This window comes from Leptonychotes weddellii, chromosome 5 (genome assembly GCF_054177405.1).
Source record: "Leptonychotes weddellii isolate Sample4059 chromosome 5, ASM5417740v2, whole genome shotgun sequence".
Lineage (NCBI taxonomy): Eukaryota > Metazoa > Chordata > Mammalia > Carnivora > Phocidae > Leptonychotes > Leptonychotes weddellii.
Genome location: NC_138373.1, coordinates 14162534 through 14183832, shown reverse-complemented (window position 1 = coordinate 14183832; position 21299 = coordinate 14162534). Strand labels below are relative to the sequence as shown.

Genomic DNA, 21299 nt, shown 5'->3' with positions numbered 1-21299 from the left:
CTCTGAAACAAATAATACATTATATGTTAAAAAAAAAAAAAAGAAGAAGATAGTAGGAAGGGAAAAATGAAGGGGGGGAAATCAAAGGGGGAGACCAACCATGAGAGACTATGGACTCTAAGAAACAAACTAAGGGTTCTAGAGGGGAGGGGGGTGGGGGGGTGGGTTAGCCTGGTGATGGGTATTGAAGAGGGCACGTTCTGCATGGAGCACTGGGTGTTATACGCAAACAATGAATCATGGAACACTACATCAAAAACTAATGATGTAACGTATGGTGATTAACATAACATAATAAAATAAAATTTAAAACAAAACAAACAAAAAAAAGAACTGCTTAGCTTAACATACAAAGCCCTCATGATAACTCTTCTTTAACATTAAAACTGGGCTTAAGACTTATGCCATCTTCTTTACTTTTCTGTTGGAAGTTGGAGACTTCTATCCATGGTCCCATAGTCCTTTTTTCATCTTTTTTTCCATAGCAGTTTTCATCTGTGGCAGCTTCAGAGTCTCTACCTCAGAAGATTTAGAGGCAGGAATTGGGTGGAGGTAGTTGGGTTTGGAGGGGGTTGTGGCTACCTGATTCTATAGTGATTTATCTGGCATGACTTTAGTGAAGGGATGTTGAAGGTGATAAGGCTATTGAAGCTTCCCAGCACCCACCTCTTGGCAAATCCCAGAGATTGGTGCAGGGCTGTCAGGGTCTGTTGATAGAGGACTCATCAGGAAGGAAGAAAACCAGAGCACACATGTCTGGTTCAAGAGTGATGGGCCAGGGTCAAGGGAAAAGTAATTCTGAGAGGCCTGCTTAGTCTGTTCCTCTCATCATCCATCATCCTCCAGGCCACAGTCATGTTAGACTCGTTATAGAGGCAGACAGGACCAGACCTTGCCATGGCGAGCCATTTAGGATGTGTAGTGGGATGCCTCTGGAGGGTTTGGAACCAGGGAATTACATGGTCTGATTCATGTTTTATACGCATGTTTTATACGCACCACTCTGGCTGTCTTGTGGAAACTAAATTGTAGAGGGACAGGTGGAAGTAGGGTTAGCTTTGTGTGGATATTGTGGCAGCAATGGGTCCTCAGGTGGGCCATAACCCTGGCAGTCATTGCTACACTGGGCCCCAACAATGCCACGAGATATAATTAAGTTTGTGCCACATCAGAGGAAGATCCACTGGAGTAGCCAAGAACACATGTGACACATGCCTTTGGCAGATCAGGATTTTACAGCAGATGGAGTTCCCAGAAAACAGGTGAGTAGGACAAAACCAATGACATTCTCCTAGGATCATGGTGGTGGCCTCATTTTTCATCTCCAGGCTAGCATTAGCATGGCCTGGGAAGCATGGGTTACACCTTTATTGCTATTTGCTTTCATCTGTCATTAAGAATTCACTTTTCGATTTGTATATATATGAATACACAATGAATATATGAGTATATGATATGTATATATCTTCACACAAACTTTCAATGTGAAAGAGATATTTGAATACCAAGAAACTGATAAGCTTCCTTGGGCTTTTGAAACCATCCCTGGAACAAACATCAAAGAAGAACAAAATATCATCACTAATGAAAATGGACAGAGAGGACCATGAGTCAATAGTACTTTGCACTTCAACCACCTGCCAACAGAGCATCTCAAAGGGCTGCATATATCTGAATATCATATCCTTCCACATAGATCAGAAAGCTGTGTCATTACTACCTCTCTTAAGACCTAAGTATGACCCTTGTCAGGGTGAAATCAGCAGCTATTTCCCAAATCAAAGAGATATTGAATAACAGCTTTGGTCAGGAAATGGGTATTGCATTTGGCTTGTCATGACAAGTTCCTGGTCTGGGCAGATGGAATATTGCAGAAATATGTGTGTGTGAACACTCACGTGCACACAAGTGGGGGTGAGGGTGGGGAGTTGAGCTTGATAAAATCAGCAGGAGGCAGGCCAAGTAGGAGGGACATTGGCTTTGGCATCAGGCAAGATTCTGAGTCTGCCTTTACCAGCTGTGTGACTCTAGAAAATTAACAAATACCCATAGACCTCAGTTTCCTCTTCTGGAAAATGAATTTATAATTCCTACCTTGATGAGTTACATGTGGATTAGATTAACCAATATGTGCAAAGTATCTAGTATGTAATAGGTGCTGAGCAAATATTATTGCCTGTAACTCTTTCTTAATGACTGCTTAATTTAAAACAATTTAAAATGACTATTGTTTTTGAAAAAATAATTTGTAATTATATAAAATTCAAGTCATATACAAAAGTATAAAGAAGAAAGTAACAAATCATGAAATTTCCTACCACCAAAAGACAAAAAACAACAACCTGTTTTTAGCATTATGTGATAATCGTTTCCTACCTCTTTCTGTGCAAATATGTAATTTAACAGGTAGATAGACAAATAGATTAAAAATAACTTTACAGAGGTGCCTGGGTGGCTCAGTCAGTTGAGCTTCAACTCTTGATTTCAGCCCAGGTCATGATCTCAGGGTCATGAGGTTGAGCCCAGCATCAGGCTCCGAGCTGATCCCTCTGATCCTCCCCCCTGCTCTCTCTCTCTCTCTCAAATAAATAAATAAATAAAATCTTTTAAAAATAACTTTACGTATTTTACATATATTTTAAATACATATGTTAACTTTAATTTTGCTTGATATAACAGAAGCAAATGAAACTAATGGTGGGGGATTTTCTGAACTTCAGATAAATGCTTATGCACAAGTGATATTTGTTTCTTCAAGATTCATTAAGGTTATATAAAAGATAATGAAATTTTTATGATGATTCTTTTTAATGTGCAGTTTTCATTTTAGCTCATATGTGCTTTATTTCCCGAGTTGGTGCATGTTTGAGAGTTTCTGCTTAATGATTTTATACATGGATGACATCTTTATGAGTGGAATATTCTAGATTCCCTTCCTTTGCACTATGACTCTAGTCTTCCTTTGAGCTATGACTTTAGTATCACCTCACACTGGCTGGCTAGCTGAAGATTTTTCTCATGTGAAGGTCATGCTTTCCTGCCCAAAAGCCTGTGGAATGCTTTCTTTATCCTTGAAGTTCAATAGCTTAGCTGGGATTGACTCTGAGTCAGTCATTCTATATTAATTTTTCCAGGTATATGGTGTGCCCTTTGACTGCTGATTACATTCTTTTATATCTCTGCAAACTTTTCCTGTTTCATTTTTCACATTCTCTACCTCAGGGCCACCAGTTAACAACCTGGATTGCCTCTTTCTTTTTCTTTTTTTAAAAGACTTTATTTATTTATTTATTTATTTATTTATTTATTATTTGACACAGAGAGAGATTGAGCACAAGCAGGGGGAGCAACAGGCAGAGGGAGAAGGAGAACCAGGCTCCCCACTGAGCAGGGAGCCTGATGCGGGGCTTGATCATAGGACCCTGGGGTCATGACCTGAGCCAAAGGCAGATGCTTAACCAACTGAGCCACCCAGGCACCCTGGATTGTCTCTTTCTAATTTCCATAATCAATAATTTTTGGGGGGTGCTTTAATCTATTTCTTTTATCCTCTGAATTCACTTGATTATCTCAAGATTTTTATTTTTGATCATATTGATTCTCTTCCTTGTTTCTAATTGACTAGATTTTTTTTTTTAAGATTTTATTGATTTATTTGACAGAGAGAGACACAGCGAGAGAGGGAACACAAGCAGGGGGAGTGGGAGAGGGAGAAGCAGGTTTCCCGCTGAGCAGGGAGCCCGATGCGGGGCTCAATCCCAGGACCCTGGGATCACAACTGGAGCCGAAGGCAGACGCTTAACGACTGAGCCACCCAGGCGCCCCTCTAATTGACTAGATTTTTAGTGGTGGTATTTTGGTCCTCTCTTTGCTTCCTTGGTCCTATAATCTTCCTTTCATCTCATTTTGTGCTGTTGTTTTCTTGTCCTTGTGCTCTTATTTTCTGATTCATCTGTAGTGCAAAGCACTTGTAGGGATATTTTCTTCTAATTTTGGGCTATGTTCTCTTTCCAAACAGGGTCCTAAATGTTGTAGCATCTCTAAGATTAGTCCTCTTGTCTGTCTACATCCTTTGGCTAGGTGATTTCTTCTAACCTTTGACTTTGGATGCTATGTATATGTTAACAACTGGCATATTTATACCTTAAGAGTACACCTATCTCTTGAACTCAAATTAAATTTCAATGGATTCCTTGCTATTTCCACTTGTATATTTAATATGCATCTTAAAAGCCAAATGTCTTATAGAGAACTCTTGGTTTTCATCTCTTGCCTCCCATTCACTTGTTCCTCCCTCAATGTTCTCATCAGAGTAAATGGCACCAATACTCACCCTGTGGCTCAAACCAAGGGCCTCAGAGTCATCCTTCTCGTGTCCCACATCCAATCCACTACCAAGTCTTGATATTTCTACCTTCCAAATGTGGCCTAGCATTCTGCATGTCTTTCATCTCCACTCCATTGTCATTTTTTTCCTGGACACTGCACTGATGCTTAGCTGGCCTCCCTTCCTCCACCATTGCCCCCATACAATTGATTTTCCACTCAGGAACCAGCATGTGGTGGTTTAAAACATGTCTGCAAATTCTTTGACACTCTATCATCAAGAGGTGGAACCTAGTTCCTTTTCCCTTGAACATGGACTTAGTCACATGCCCATGACTACCAAGCCCAGGTCATAAAAGATGATATAGCTTCCACGTGGCTCTCCTGGGATGGTTTCTCTTTCAATTCATTTGCCATTCCTCAAAAGAGCCCAGGCCACAGGGACAGCTTGCATATAGGTGTTCCATCAGACAGCCCTAGCTAAGGTCCCAGCTGACAGCCCACCAGATACTTGAGCCAAGAAACCCTGAGATGACTCCAGCCACAGTCAATATTTACAGGCAACTACATAAGAGACCTTGAGCAAGAACCACCTCATTGAGTCCAATCAGCCTCCAGAATTGTGAGAATAATAATGATAATAATGAGTGTTGCTGTTATTTTATACCACTAAGCTTGGGGTTGTTTGTTATACAGCAATAAATAACTGATACACAGAGTGATTTTCAAATATAAATGATATTATGTTATTCCTCCACTTGACAACATTTAATGGTTTAGAATTGAGTTTAAAATAAGATAAGATGATAAGATAAGATAAGATAAGATAAACTAGAGCAAATCCCAGATCTGGTTCTGCCTGCCATCTCCTAACCCTTTCCTCTTGCCCATTGTGCTCCAGCCACAGGGGTTTCTTTTCTGTTCCTATAAATACCAAGTGTTTTCTCTCCACAGAACCTTTGCACATGCTCTTCCCTGCATGAAATGGACTTCCTATGCCATGGCTAGATCTTTCTCCTCTTTCAGGCCTCAGCTCAAGCACCAGCTCTACAGAGGATTTCTCTCTCACCTTGTCTAATCCTCCTTCCCATCACATCACCCTTCTCAGTTCCCTCAGAGCAGAGGGAACTAATCTAATCACGTTTAAAAAATTAGCTTGTTATTTGTTTTTTAAATTGCATGTCCTCCTCCCCAAGTTAGAACATAAACACTGTATGGCAGGAGTTTCATCTTGTTCCTTCTCAGAACCTAGCATAGTGGTTGGCGCATAGTAAGTATACAGTAAATGTCTTTAGAATGAATGAGTATCAAGGGAAGGAGATTTTGGGATTTGCCACCTTTATATGGAAATCCTACCTACCATTGACACATTTCATCTGATGGTATTTCCTATTTTTGAATCTAAACTAATTAAAAGGGAATAACCTTTTGCTGGCTGTCATCAATCACTTTTATTCATTCATTCATTCACTCATTCATTCATTCATTCATTCATCAAGTACAAAATTCCTTCTCCCAGAAGGTGGGGGTAAACAAACAATAAGCACTAAAAATATAATGTAAGGTTAGGATATGATAAGTCTATGAAGAAAAATAAAGCAGGGCAAGGGGATAGAGAGTGAGGGGGCACTGTTTAGATGGAAGGATTAGGAAAGGCCTCTCTGAGGAGGTGAATTGAGCAAAGACTTGAATGAAGTGAGAAACAGAATCACGTAAAGATGTGAGAGTCTTCCAGCATGAAGATCAGTAAGTGCACAGTCCCTGAGAAAAGAGCATGCCTGGTGTGTTTGAGGAATAGCAGAGAGACCAATGTGGCCAGAGCAGGAGAGAGAGGCAGGAAATGACATCTGAAGAATCATGGGGGCCTGTCAGGAAGAGTTTCTGAGCCCCTAGTAAGATCTTTGGTTTTTATTCTAAGAATATTGGAATTGTTGGAGGGTTGAGTAACTAGTCTTTGTTTTAAGAACATTCTAGCTGCTTGTTGAGAAATTGGACATGGCGGGACAAGAGAGGGAGCAGGACGATGGTGAAGAGCTACCACATCAATTTCCTTTGATCATTCCAGGCCAAGTTTTGAGCAGGGCCTCTGAGAAAATATGACCCAGCCCAGATCCCTTCATCTTCACATTCAGTGCCTGTGAAGGCCCAGTGAGGTCAGGCTGTGGAGGCTTCTTAGGAAATCATTGGCTTCTCAAACCAATATCTTCATTCATTCCTTTGATGTTGGAGACAATGGCCTGTCTCTCATCACACATCTGCTGCATCCAATTGCAAACTGAGTGGAGTGTCTTTTAGCTCAGGAGTGTGTGTTTCTCAAGAGTTCACAGAAAGAGAAATCATTGTTACAGGCTGCCAGCTGAAGTATATTAGTTATGACTCAAAGCAGCCCTTGGGCAGCAGTGGGTTTCTAAATAATGAATGTTCCCCCTATACCTCTTTTCCCAAGTTTGTCAATGAAACCCACACTTTGAGAGGGAGAAAGAAATGGGAAAGAGAGAAGGACAAGACACCAACCAGACTGATTGGCATAAACAGTAAATTCCTTAAAATTATTTTTTACTTTCTCTAATAACCTTTGACTGTTTTTTCTCAGTTTCTTTGTTATGTATGTTTTTTTAAAGTTTCCAAATGGTATTTTAATTGTTTTCCTTCTCAGTAAATTCGAACGTTGAGGGTCTATTCTGTCATTGAATGAAGCAAAAATTATACACTTGGGAAACCATTTTTAAATTATTGGATTATAGAAAGGAAGGGTACAAGACTGGAGACAAGGCAGAGGAGGATGTCACTATGGCTGTGTCCCTCTGTTCCTTACCACCTCCTTAGTCTCCTGTCCCCCATGTCATCCCTCCCCCCTCTCATACCACCAAGGACTGCTCTCCCAGCATGCTTGTTAAGTGGCAAAGTATGCAAAGTGAGGGATTACCAAATGGGATATCCAAAAGGCGTAATTCTTGGCTTCACAGAGTTCATTTTATTTAATTTGTCTACTCATAAAATTCATTAAATGTGCACATTATCTGAGGGCTTCTGAATATCTACACCAACTGTTAAACACAATGATGGTATTAGAGCATTAAAACAAGCTTCGTATTGAATGGCACACTGGGTGTTATACGCAAACAATGAATCATGGAACAATGAATCAAAAACTAATGATGTACTGTATGGTGATTAACATAACATTTAAAAAACCCCAAAAACCAAGATTCATTTTGTAACTGTGAAGATAGGCAGCCAGGATGAGTGAGTTGTCCATAACCTGGCAGCAATCTGGAGAACACAAGGCCCTCTGCAGGCACTTGGTTAGAGCGTGTGGACCGGCTGCATAGTGACATGCAATCCTTCTCTTTCACCTGCCAGCTCAGTGACTGATGCCACATGTCATACTGGCCATCTAACCTGGGGACCTGGGAGCCTTCTTTGGCTCTCCTTTCATGCTCCCCACTAGATCTGCTTGTTCTCCAAGTCCTATCTGGTTGTACCTCCAGACCATCTCTCCTGCCTGCCTCCGCTCTCCTTCAGCCCACCGCCACTGTATCAATCTCGCTATCATTTCTGGCTAGAGTACTCCTACTTAGTGTCTTTTAAACTCCTTCTAACCAAAGAGAGCTCTTTACAAAACAGCTAAATTTAGACACTTAGTATTATCATGCACTGCCTTTTAAGTGATCCATGTAGCATTTCTGTATGTTTAAAATGTTTAAGCAATTCTAATTACCATATGATCCCAAAAGGACGCGATATGACTCCTGAACTCATTGAGTGGTATGCATTAAATACGCACAGCTTTTTATATGTCAATCACACCTCAATAAAGTGGGGCTAAAAAAAGACACAACTTTAAAGAAAACAAACTGTGTAGGCACCTTTTTCATTAACTTTAATCGTCATTAACATACTTCAACTGTGACCTCATTAGGCCACGATGAAACTGATCATTTGTAACTCATTGGATTTCCTTAGACCCCAACGCTATTGCTAATGCATTTTACCATATCTAGAAGTGGAAAATCATTTTCTCCTTCCACTCTGCTGAAGTTGCTCCCCAACATATTTAGTTAAGCTTCATTCTGGTTCACCAGAACAAAGGCATCCCTGGCTGTCCTAGAGTGAATGCTTGCATTGTCTGTCTTTATTGTGTCCTATTTCTGTGGGGAAAATTCCAGAGGTGCTGGGGGAGCAGATTTCACTAGCTCACAGCTTTCCTTCCTAACTAAATACTTGAGGAACAGGCATGGATTTAGGAATATAAGAGATAAGCCAAAGTAGGGCTTGGAATCCTTTCTTGTGCTAATTATAGAATTGGAAGGGAGAGCAGAGAAACAAAAACATGGACCTGCCCCCAGCTTTCTTGGGGATTTCCCCCGTTCTCACCCAAGTCCTTTTCTCTCTCCTTCCTCCCCTGTCTTCCTTTCCCCTCCTCTTTTCATATTCCGGGAACCAACAGGAAAAGATGTTAATCTTACTTCCATGGGCAATATTTTAATGGAGGGGAGTCCAATAAACACTATTTCTGATAAAAATCCCTGCTCAACTTTCAAAATGTTGCTTTCTTCACACTCCATTTTTTCCTTTCCTTATCTCTTAGCTTCCAATTTCATGAAACATCTCTGGATACTCCTTTCCTCCTTTGACTTTTGGGTCTTTTCAATGTGCTGTCTTGTACTTCCATGTTGTTTATTTTGTGTTGGGAATTAAAAGCTAAGTTTCAGGGGCACCTGAGTGACTCAGCTGGATGAGCATCCAACTCTTGGTTTCGGCTCAGGTCATGATCTTGACGGTCCTGGGATCGAGCGCCGAGTCAGGCTCCATGCTCAGTGCAGAGTCTGCTTAAGATTTTCTCTCTCCCTTTCCCTCTGCCCCTTCCCCCTGTGCTCTCTCTCTCTAAAACATACAGATAAATCTTAAAACAACAATGACAACAAAGAGTGGAGCATTTGGGAAAAAGCAGGGTGCTTACTCTGAAATTTAAAAAATAATAATAAAAAATAAAAGCTAAGTTTAATTTGGGCTGAGAGAAAGTATATAGAAAAGCAGACATTGCAACTGATGAATCACTTAACTACCTCTGAAGCTTGAAAGAAAGAAAGAAAGAAAGAAAAGAAAAAAGAAAGGAAAAGAAAAGCAGATGAATTACTTCCGTCTCTGCTAGCATAGATACCAAATATCTTTTCAGGTTTCTCCCCTATCTCACCTGTTCCCTGACAGATGGCCAGTTGTAAAGGCTCATACTGAGTGGGAACAGGCAATGCTCCCCTCCAGTTTGAATGCTTTTTGTTTACTTCAAGACTAAAGTAACTTTCACCCCTACTTGATGAGCCTGGTCTTTATTCACCTAACTAGGAAAAATACATGTGTTCTTTCTGTCACCTCAGGCCTCTGGGGAAGGAGTTTGGAGCAGGGCCAAGCCATCCTAGCCTTTGCCCTCAATTGCACCACAGAGTGGAGAGTCTCTTAGTTCAGGAGTTTGTGCTGCTCAAGAGTTTGTATAAACACAATGTTGAGAAATACCTCTGGCTGGAGTGGGTGCAAAAGGCAAAGGACGAACTGTTCCGCTGAGATGGAGACATTACCAAGTTGGCTTTAGCTGTTCCATATTGGACCCCTAGTGGGAATAGCTGATCTAAGTGTCATTCTTCTCCAACTACTTGGTGAATTACTTAGCCTCTTTGGAACCCAATTTCCTCAACTTCAAAATTAGGGGTGAGACCACATGTTCCCTAAAATCTTTTCATCTCGGCTGTTTTATGAGTTAATTAGTGAGATTTGTTTTGCAATAAGCACCCACCCAAAATAGTTCTGTGGTCCTCAAGGTAGGCCTTATGTGTGTTCCTATAATCTCGTAATCACCCAAAATAAGGGGGGGGTAGTATTCGAGGGAAAAAATCTTCCTTCCTTCCTTCCTTCCCTCCTTCCCTCCTTCCTTCCTTCCTTCCCCCCAACGACTTCCTTCCCCCTTCCCTCCTTCCTTCCCCCCTCTTCCTTCCCTCCCTCCCTCCCTCCTTCCCTCCTTCCCCCCTGACTTCCCTCCCTCCCTCCTTTCTTCCCTCCCTCCCATCTTCTTTCCATTCTAGCTTTATTGCTTTCTGATAACCTGAATTGTCTTTTGAGACTAGAGTTGACTTTTACAAATAGCCATTTGAGCTAGGTCTTGTGAATAAGTGAGTGGTCAAGCATGAGGCCACAACCTTGGCTACAGCAGTTTCCCAGAGAGCATGCCGTGAACTCTGAAGTGCTGCCTGCCAGTCATGAGGCCACAGTTCACATTTCTTGCCAAATTCAGAATTCCATATGAAAAATATCCCTAATGTCAAAAGAGTAAAGCACTAGGGCCTTCTCTTTTGTTTGATCTGTTTATTTTCTTGGATCTGGAATTTTTATTTTTATTTTATTTATTTATTTTTAAAGATTTTATTTATTTATTTGACAGAGAGAGACACAGTGAGAGAGGGAACACAACCAGGGGGAGTGGGAGAGGGAGAAGCAGGCTTCCCACCGAGCAGGGAGCCCGATGTGGGGCTCGATCCCAGGACCTCAGGGACCATGACCCGAGCCGAAGACAGACGCTTAACGACTGAGCCACCCAGGCGCCCCGGATCTGGAATTTTTAACAGCTGACTTTCGTTTTGGTAATACTAGATACTCCCGCTACGTTTTTTCTTTAAAACTTGCTGATTCGCCCAGCTGCTTAGAGAGATCTTTTGTGTTTTTGTTTTGTTTTTTTTTAACTGCTGCTTAATATTCTCCATTATGGATATTTTTTTTTTAAAGATTTTATTTATTTATTTATTGGAGAGCGAGCGAGAGAGAAACAGCATGAGAGAGGAGAGGGTCAGAGGGAGAAGCAGTCTCCCCGCTGAGCCGGGAGCCCGATGTGGGACTCGATCCCAGGACCCCGGGATCATGACCTGAGCCGAAGGCAGTCGCTTAACCAACTGAGCCACCCAGGCGCCCCTCTTTTGTGTTTTATGCGTCAAAATATGTAAACTAATAGTTGCAGAAACATTCTACATGTTTCAGGTTACGTTAAAAATTAGACCCCCCCCAAAAAAAATTTTTTTAAGTAGGATCCACACCCAGTGTGGAGCCCAATGCAGGGTTTGAACTCACAACCCTGACATCAAGACCTGAGCTGAGAACGAGAATTGAACACTTCACTGTGAGCCACCCATGAACCCCTAGACCAAATCTTTAGTTACAATTTACTTTATAGCTTTCATCAAAGCAGTTGACCATCATTTAAAGAGAATTGAATCTTCTGACCTTTCCACCATTCTCACAGGTTATAGGGTGCCTGCATGGTCATGGATGAATGTACAAGCAGGTGGTTTCTAGCCCAAGTATAACAAGGACACCATTTCTAACCATATCATTGTGCAGATGTAGGATAATAAGCTACGTGGCAGGGAGCTATATCAGGAATTCAGGCAGCATGCGGATGGCTAGATTTACAGGGCCTTTTCATTTCAATCAGAAAATTTTACATTTCCGTGGTTCTGACCCTCTCCTTACCTTCAATATACATCTATTGCAGGCAGCTTCTGACAAGGTTCCCAGTAATTTTGCCTCTTGGTTTTCACTCCTTCACATAATGCCTTCCTCTTAAGTGTGGGTTGGACCTGGTGACTTGCTTCTAAGGAATGGAATGCACAAAGGTGATGGGCTATCACTTCCATGACTAGGTTACAAAAGATTGGGACTTCCATCTCACTAGCACGCTGACAGCCTCTCTCGATTTTTCTGCTTGCTCATTCTGATAAAGCAAGCTGCCATATGGATGGCAAGGAACTGAGGGTAGCCTCCTGAATAGAGGCCCTTAGTCCAACAACCAGTGAGGAAGTGAACCTGCCAAAACGGCGTAAGGGAGCTTTGAGGCAGATCCTTCTGTAGTCAAGCCTTCAGATAAGACTGCAGCCTCGCCTGATGACTAGATGCAGCCTCGTAAAAACCCTGAGAAAGGGACACAGCTAGGATGTGGATTTCTGGAAGCCTGGACTCCCAGCTGAGAGAAACTGGGAGGTGATAAGTATTGTCGCTTTAAGGCATGAAGATTCTAAGGTTGGGGGTAATTTGTTGTGCAGCAGTAAATAGCCAACACATCATCCAAGATGGTCAAGAATCCTCACTCTCTTAACATTGTTTCCTCTTCCACAACTCCTTGCCTGTCCAGTGTTTCATTTACAGATTTAATTTCAGGGAAATTTGCTATTAAAGGGGCTGGACTCAGTCATTTCGTAAGTTCCCCTCAGCTGTAAATTTCAGAGTCAAATTCTTTGCTCCCCTCCAAAAAAGAATCATTCACTTTTTCATCCTCATGAAAGAAGAAGGGCGATTGGCCACAGTTGCGGGCATAAGAACTAACTGGCTGGGCAGAGGGCTGCTGGTGTGAGCTGCTTCGGGAGCAGGGCATGCTGCTTGACCCCTGCAAGCTCCTCTCCCCTCCCCCTCCGGGGAAGCTCAGGATCCTCACCGCCAGCCTCCCACCTGGGCGGGCTCCCACTCAAATGCTTACCATTTGTTGTTATTGTGGTTCCTGTCTTGTAGCATTACTAGAGACGTATCTGTGATGCCTTTCTTGTTTCTTTTGAAAGAACATTTGAACTTAGAGTTAAAATGTGCCCGAATCCTCCCTTCTGTTCTTTTTTTTTTGAGGGCAGTGAGACAGAGACAGGTTAAGTGGTGGCCAAACCCTGGATTTCCTTCCTTCAGATGAATGGTAGGGCATCCTTAACCCTGAAGTAGCTTCACTGGGGAATGAACTTTAGGCCTCCTAAGCTTAGGAAGATGGCATTGCTACCACACTCCCTGGATGGCCCGACTTGGACATTTCCATGCTTCTGCCTAAATTCTCCTGGGGAGGGGCGCCTGGTGGCTCAGCCCTTAAGCGTCTGCCTTCGGCTCAGGTCATGATCCCAGGGTCCTGGGATCGAGCCCCACATCGGGCTCCCTGCTCGGTGGGGAGCCTGCTTCTCCCTCTCCCTTTCCCACTCCCCATGCTTGTGTTCCCTCTCTTGCTGTCTCTCTCTGTCAAATAAAGAAATAAAATCTTAAAAAAAAATAAATTCTCCAGGGGAGTTCCAAAGTGATGCTGTTGGCTTTAAACTCTTCCCTCTTTCCTTTTCTTCTTCTTCTTTTTTTTTATTCTTATGTTAATCCCCATACATTACATCTTTCCTTTTCTTCTATTTTCCTTCTTTTCTGTCCCTTTCTCCCTCTCTTCAAACCTTCCTATATCACCTGCTATAGGCAAAGGCATTAAAAGAGGTTTTTTTCTTTTTTGCTTTTACAAAAACCAGATTGATATATCTCAATTAAAAATGTGAACAAACCACACATTCCAGAATTCTTTCTTTCTCAGCCCCAGGCATTCTAAGGAGGCTTGATTTGGAGGTTACAGTCCATGGCCAGAGCCTGGTTGATGGGTTCTCTAGTGTATTGTGGAGGTTGTTGTGGAGTAACGGATTTCCTGGGGCTGCATCAGCCTGCGGATAGATGGAGGGTCGCGTTGATAGTCATGAATATCCCAGCTGTCTCTGGGTCTTACCGTCACCTACTGTCATAGGATCATCCTTGCACCATTAAGGGGAGTCTCCTAGGGTGTCTTCCTGGTACTCCTGAGAATTGGCAGGTTTGCTACCCCAGGGCATCCCCCAGCCCCCCCCCCCTCCTTGGCTGATGTCCACAGCCCCTTGGTAGGCCTGACCCCTGCTGGGCTAGCGGCATATCCTTGTAGACACTTGCGTCCCTGCTGAGAGCACAGTGCTCTGAAGCTTCTGGAGTTAAAAAATGTTTAAAAGTGCTAGTATTGGTCAAAGCCTTATGGGCAAGCAATACAATCAACTCAGGCTAATTAGTTTTTTAAGACTTATTTTTATTTATTTGAGAGAGAGAAGAGAATTTTTATTTATCTGAGAAGAGCAGAGGGAGAGAGAATCCTCAGGCAGACTCCCAGCTAAGCGTGGAGCCCGACTTGGGGCTTGAGGCTGGATCCCAGGACCCTGAGATCATGACCTGAACTGAAATCAAGAGTCGGCCACTTAACTGACTGCGCCACCCAGGCACCCCAACTTGGGCTAATTTAAAAAGAAAAGGAACTTCTTATTACAACAATATTGGATATTGGATAGTTTTCAAAATTCCTGAATGGCCAGGGAAAACATGATGGGAAGCTCTATAGATAGCAACAAAGGTCCAGGTCCTATCTGGGGGCTTTTACGGTGAAGAAAGCCCTCTCCATGATGCCCTGGCAGGACACCTGGCCTGTCCCCACTGACACTAGGACCCTGTCACTGTCCTCTCCAGAAGACACTAGATGGAGATGCATCTACTCTCCCTGACACAGGCCGGTGGGTCTCTCCATACCCCACCTCCAGCAAAGCTGGGAAAAGCAAGTGTCTAGTGTTTTCAGCTTTCAGTGGGAGGTGAGCTCTGCCTCCTTAGGTGGGACATTGCCCAGGGTAGGAGCAGTTTAGATCCTGGGTACCTGGGATCTCCCACTGCCCCACCTGACACTCCAGCCTTCTCTGAGCCACAAGGCATTTGTGCACCAAGGTGCATGGTGTGGACCCCAGCGCCCATGGGATCACTTGTGAGAACTGCTCCTTCAGCCTGAGCTGCGGCCCCTCCTCACCTCCTCCAAAACCCCTGCTTAAATCTGTTCCTGGAGCAGCCTTCTCACCCAGCCAAGGTAACAGTTTGCCCACCGTACTGGATGTCAAGGAAATCATGGAAACTCTTTCCTAGATACATGGAGCATTTCCGCTATTTTCTGCACAAGCAAGTGGTTGAGGGGGTCCCAGTTGGTCTGACAGAGTATCCTAAGAGTCAGTGGTGGTACTTAAACGTGTCCCGTGTCTGGGCCTAAATGGCTCCCTTCCTCCCAAGTATCCATCTGCATCTACTGACTTACATAGGGGGGGCCCTGGGGAAAAATCACCTTCAACCTTGTTCACAATTTAAAGCTCTATGAATTTGTAGGAAGGATTTGTTGGGACCAGTGGAAGCAGACCTACAGAAATTATCAAATTCCTAATGGCACTTGGTGTGATAGCCAGATGTTTAAGTGGGGCCAGGCTAAAGAGGAAAGAGCAGGTGGACCTAGGAAACAGCCTTGGGTCTGATGTCAGAAACCATCCGAGGAGTGTTTTTGTTCCGGGGAGAGCGACCATGTCTGTCAGTTAAGAAAACAGTTTTACTACTCTCCATCAGTTTGGGGCCCAAATAATAGTGTCCCAGCCTCCCCAAGTGAGCTTAGTACTGAGGGAGGGAGTTGTCTGTTTATTTGATTCTGTTATTTGCTTTTCATGGACATTCGTGGCTGGGGGAATCAGCAGGCATTTGCCCCTCAGGGAGAGGGAGAAGCAGACGCCCCGCCGAGCAGGGAGCCTGGCATGGGGCTCAGTCCCAGGACCCTGGGATCCTGACCTGAGCCGAAATCAAGAGTCTGTGGCTTAACTGACTGAGCCACCCAGGCGCCCCCTCACAACCCTATTACGTAGATATTGTTATCATCTTCCTTCTACAACTCAGCCTTGGACAGGGCATGTGGCAGATTGCATTGTCCAAAGATGGCGGCCACAGCAATATCTCCTAACCCACATGTTATTCTGCAATGTGACTTGGGTCCTCCTACCATTGAAACATGGGGTCTGTTCCCCTCCACCTGAATCCAAGCAGACTTCTGAATCTCTTGTAACCTATAGAATGCGGCAGAAATGAGGCAGTGTGACTTCCAAGGGTCAGAAAGGAGATGCACTTTCCACCTTGTTTACAGAGATACTTACCCTGCAGCCTTGAGCTGTCATGGGGCCACCATGCTGTGAGGAAGCTCAAAGTAACCCACATGCAGTGACCACATAGAGAGGTCCCGAAACCACATGAAGAGGGAGGGAGAGACACCCACCCAGCGAGCCCCAGCTGCTCCATTCCCTGCTGTTCCAGTTCCAACCACTGTCTGATTGCAACCACATGAAAGACACTGAGCCAACAAAGCCCTTCTGAAACCACAGACACCGTGAGAAATAATAAAATGATTATTGCTGCTTTAAACCATTAAGTTTTGGGATAATTTGTAATACAGAACAGATAAGTAACAACTTGCCTGTGGCTTGTAAGTGGTGAGGCTGAAATTTGAGCTGTCAGTCTGGCGAACAAAAAGACAACACATACATACACGAAAGCACTTGTTTTTAGATCTCCAGATATACCTGGGGAGGGAAACTGATTCTTGCATAACCATCTGGTGTTCAAAATTCACAAGATCCAGTTATAACTTTATTGTGACCTTATTTGTACCTACAAGTTGATGAGGGCTGAGATATTCAAATTACATAGGAAAGTCAGACCTTTTTTTTTAACAAAATACGATTGGCTTCTCTCTAGCATGTGAATGACAAGAGTCAAAACTGCTTCTCTGGGGCGCCTGAGTGGCTCAGTCGGTTGGATGCGGACTCTAAGGTCATGATCTCAGGGTCGTGGGATCCATGCTCAGCAGAGGAGTCTGGGGATTTTCTCTCTTTTCCTCTCCCTCTGCCCCTCCCCTCGCCCCCTCCTCCGCGTACTCGCTGGCGCCTGTGCGTGCTTTCTCTCTCAAATAAATAAATAAATCTTAAAAAAAAAACCAATGCTTCTCAAAGACTCACCCTAGAGGGGAGGGGCTGGTTAAAAAATGCAGATTCCCAAGTGCCACCTGAATCTCTGAATCTGAATCTCTTAAAGGTAGTACCCAGAATCTGAATTTTTAGCAACTCTCCAGGGATTGTTTTTTTTTTTTTTTAAGATTTTATTTATTTGACAGAGAGAGACACAGCGAGAGAGGGAACACAAGCAGGGGGAGCAGGAGAGGGAGAAGCAGGCTTCCCGCGGAGCAGGGAGCCCGATGCGGGGCTCGATCCCAGGACCCTGAGATCACGACCTGAGCTGAAGGCAGACGCTTAACGACTGAGTCACCCAGGCGCCCCTCTCTAGGGATTCTTAAGCAACATCAGAATTTGAAAACAACTGCTCTATGACCAATATCATTTAACCTAGAGAATATTCCAGGTGGGGCTTACTAATCACCCTCCCCAGGAAAATCAGGCACTCACCAACCCTTCAATCGATGTTATTGCCTGAATTTGCCTGATCATAAGGATCACCTGGAGGCTTGGCAAAAATACGCATTCCCAGGCTGCTGCTCTGCTGTGAATCCGGTAAGAAGCGACGCCCAGGAATCTGCATTTTACATTAGGTTGTTAAATGTTCTTTAAGTAACTACACAATTCGACGTGTTTCATGTAGTTATTGGAATACATATCCGTTCAATTTGGGATAGCATTTACCCAATATGATAATCTTCATCTTCAAATAGCAGTTTATTTTAAGCCATTGCTTTTGGAAAAACCTAAGTTCACAGAATGCTGCATTTTTCTTTTCTCCACAGAGACCAAGATAACAATAGTCAACATTTACTGAGCACCTACGATGTGCCAGGCACCATGTATTTAACCCTCCTCAAACCCTCTGAGGCAGGTGCGCACATCCCCATTTTACAGTGGAGGGAGGTTAAGTACCTTTCCAGGTGTATGCAGCTAGTAGAGAGGTAGAGCTGCAACTTATGCTCTTAACCTACACAGCACAGCCTCTCTGCCCTTATTCTAGAACAATTCCTCTGATGATCAACGTGTGCCTTTATTCAACGTGCTACTGTGAGATGTATTTCTTTTTTTTTTTTAAGATTTTATTTATTTATTCATAAGAGAGAGAGAGAGAGGCAGACTCTCTGCTGAGCAGGGAGCCCGATGCAGGACTCGATCCCAGGACCCTGGGATCATGACCTGAGCCGAAGGCAGACGGTTAACCATCTGAGCCACCCAGGCACCCGAGATGTATTTCTAATATAAAAGAGGTTTATCTTGTGCTGTGTGTGACTCCTGGCCAAAAGGTTGTCGGAAGAGACCTCGTTCCTTCTAAAAAACAAAATTATTAAAGACAATAAAGCCTTTTGTTAATGATTTTCGAGTTATTTATTCTTGGGCTACCTGTGAATTGTTGAGGAGGTCATAGGGTATCTTGGGAAGTCTCTAATTAGGAAGTTTTAAAATAAACAAAATGATAAAATTTCATAGGAGTTGCGTTTGAAGACAACTGCTTTTTTTTTTTAAGAAACTCTCCATGTTTTTTTTTTTTTTTAAAGATTTTATTTTATTCATTTGAGACACAGAGATACAGAGAGAGAGAGAGAAAGCATGAGCAGGGAGAGAGGCAGAGGCAGGGGGAGAAGCAGGCTCCTCGCTGAGCCAGAAGCCTGATGTGGGGCTCGATCCCAGGACCCTGGGATCATGACCTGAGCTGAAGGCAGACGCTTAACCATCTGAGCCACCCAGGCGCCCCTCTCCATGTTTTTTTTTTTAAGATTTTATTTACTTATTTGTCAGAGAGAGAGAGCACAAGCAGAGGGAGAAGCAGGCTTCCTGCTGAGCGGGGAGCCCGATGCGGGACTCGATCCCGGGGCTCCAGGATCATGACCTGAGCCGAAGGCAGTCGTTTAACCAACTAAGCCACCCAGGCGCCCTGAAGACAACTGCTTTTAACACATGATGCCACTAGGAATTCAGCATCTTGGCAGGGGTTTATTTATTATGTGTTTTGCTTTAAACAGAAAGCATACACATTGATTAGCTTGAAAGTGTCCTTGTCCTCATAGAGTGAGGAAAGTGCATGCAAGAAAAGAAAGTGTGGGGTGCAGGGACAGCTGGGTACAGCCGTCATATGTCTTTGCTGCTGGCTGGGATATGGACTGTGGGCAAATTGACTCACCTCTTTAGGGCATATGAGCCTCCTCAGAGAATCTCAGAAATCCTTAGGGAGAGAACCCTATGAAACCAGGGCTTGCTGCCGTCACACAGATTGAATATTCTTGGTGATAGAATGTGGGAGAATGCAGAGACATTTAGGTAGCCCAGCAGGATGAAAAATGGTCTGGAAATGGCCATGAAGACAGAAAGATGCCCCAGCCAACCTCCCGCTGGGACTATGGGGAAAACATTGATTAGGTCACAGCAGGTCTCCAGCGAGAGACTAGGTTTGGTGAGTAAGAGAACTGGAGAACTAGAAGGAAAAGAGTGTGTTTCAGTTACTCTTGCTGCATAATGTATAACCCCTTAGCTTCAGAGGCTTAAAAAACAATCTTTTTTCTTCTTCTTCTTCTTCTTTCATGGTTCTGGGAGTTGACGATTCAGCTAGGTGGTTTTCGCTTGGGTTCCTCATGCTGTTGCTGTGATTGGGGCTGGAGTTACCGCAAAGCCTTCTTCAGTCCCATGTCTGGTGACTAATGTTGGCTGCAGAGGAGACCTGGGGCTGTTGGCTGGGAGATCTAAATGCAGCCTCTCTGTGCGGCCTGGGCTTCCTCACAGCATGGCGGCTGGGTTCCGAGAGCAAACATCCCAAGAAGACCCTGAGGAAGGAGTATCACCTTTTATGATCTAGCCTCAGAAGGTACAGAGGGTCACTTCTGCCACAGTCACAGACCCTCTTGGACTCAAAGGAACATAGACCCCACCCTGACCAGAGCAGGGTCAACATCACCATGAAGAAGAACATGTGGCATGGGGGATCTCGTTGCAGCCATCTTAGAAAATGCAGTCTGCCATAAAGCGTAAGTACAAAATGCAGAGTATTGGATCTTAAGAATTCAGAAATCTAACCATTCAAAAGGATCACAAGGGCCGCTCCTATGGGCAGTTTACATGGAATCAAAGTAAAGGTCATCAGACATGAGGAAGATATGGGATGATGAGTCAGGGGAATTGCATGGCCATCACATGGCCACTGACATCCTCAGGAAAGCTGAGGACTTGAGAGAAGTATGGTGAAGGCAGAGAGGGCAAACACTATTATAAAAGCTTCTGAGTTTTGCCTTTGGTTCTGGGGGTGGTAAAGAAAAGTAATCCCTGTGGGGAGGACTTCTCTTATTAGATCATAGCACAGGAGCTAAGAACATGGAAGCCAGACTGCTGGCACTTGAATCCCAGTTCTACAGCTTATTAGCTATGTGATGTTTGGCCTCTCTGAGCCTCGGTTTCCCAATCTGTAAACCATAGAAAACAATAGTTCCTACATCAACAGTTGTTGCCAGGATTAAATGAGTTAATACAGGTAAAGAACTTACAACAGGAGGACAGGGACATGAGGCCTGGTGGGGGAGGTCACAGGCTTCAGAGTTCCTATTGGAGCTCTGGGACCAAGCTTAGGCTATCAGTCAGGATACCTGTGCTGGGGTCCATGGATCTTGGGAGGAAGGGACCTCCATGAAGACCTATCCAAGGGTCCTCAGGCTGCCCCAGCGTGGTATGTAAGATGGCCGTGTGCAGATGAAATCTCAGCAGACTTCAGGATTTAACCCTGGGTTCAGCCTACTGCAGACCACAGAAAAATAACTCTTTTCACCTTGACGCAGACGCAGGCACAAGACCTTGGAACTTAGTTAACTGATAGAGTAGAATAGAAGGGGAGAGGCAGTGAACAATCCACTAGGAACAAGCAGAGCATCCAGGTTAAATTGAGAGGTGGTTTCCCAGAGGGAAGCCACATAGGTGGAAAGAGGAAGGGCACTTGAATCAGACAGGCCTGGGTCCTAATTGAAGTTCTACCTCTTTTCTTTTTTTTTTTCAACTCCAGTTAGATAGCATACAGTATAGTATGAATTTCAGGTGTACAGCATGGTGATTCAACACTTCCATACAACACCTGGTGTGAAGCTCTACCTCTTAAGTAATTGGGCAACTTCCTTAATCCTCTGAGACTTACTTGTCTCCTGAAAACTGGGGATAATGATACTTACCCTATACAGATCTTAGGAAGTTTAATTATGTCATATCAAGAGGCTGACACAGTGTCCAGCACTTAGATGTGTGCTCAGCCTCTTCACCTGGTGGGTCAGCAGGTCATCTGTATACATAGGACGTGTACTGGTCCACTCCTCATCAGTATTT

The 21299-nt window shown here is 43.8% G+C and overlaps 1 long non-coding RNA gene across 1 annotated transcript in view; it reads left to right on the top strand.

Moving 5' to 3' along the window:
* LOC145721532 (uncharacterized) overlaps positions 1 to 21299 on the top strand; it is a 90331-nt gene that overhangs the window by 60944 nt on the left and 8088 nt on the right. Inside the window, exon 3 of the long non-coding RNA XR_014145260.1 lies at positions 19536 to 19963. This is a non-coding gene — a long non-coding RNA (uncharacterized LOC145721532). The remainder of the gene's footprint in view (positions 1 to 19535; positions 19964 to 21299) is intronic.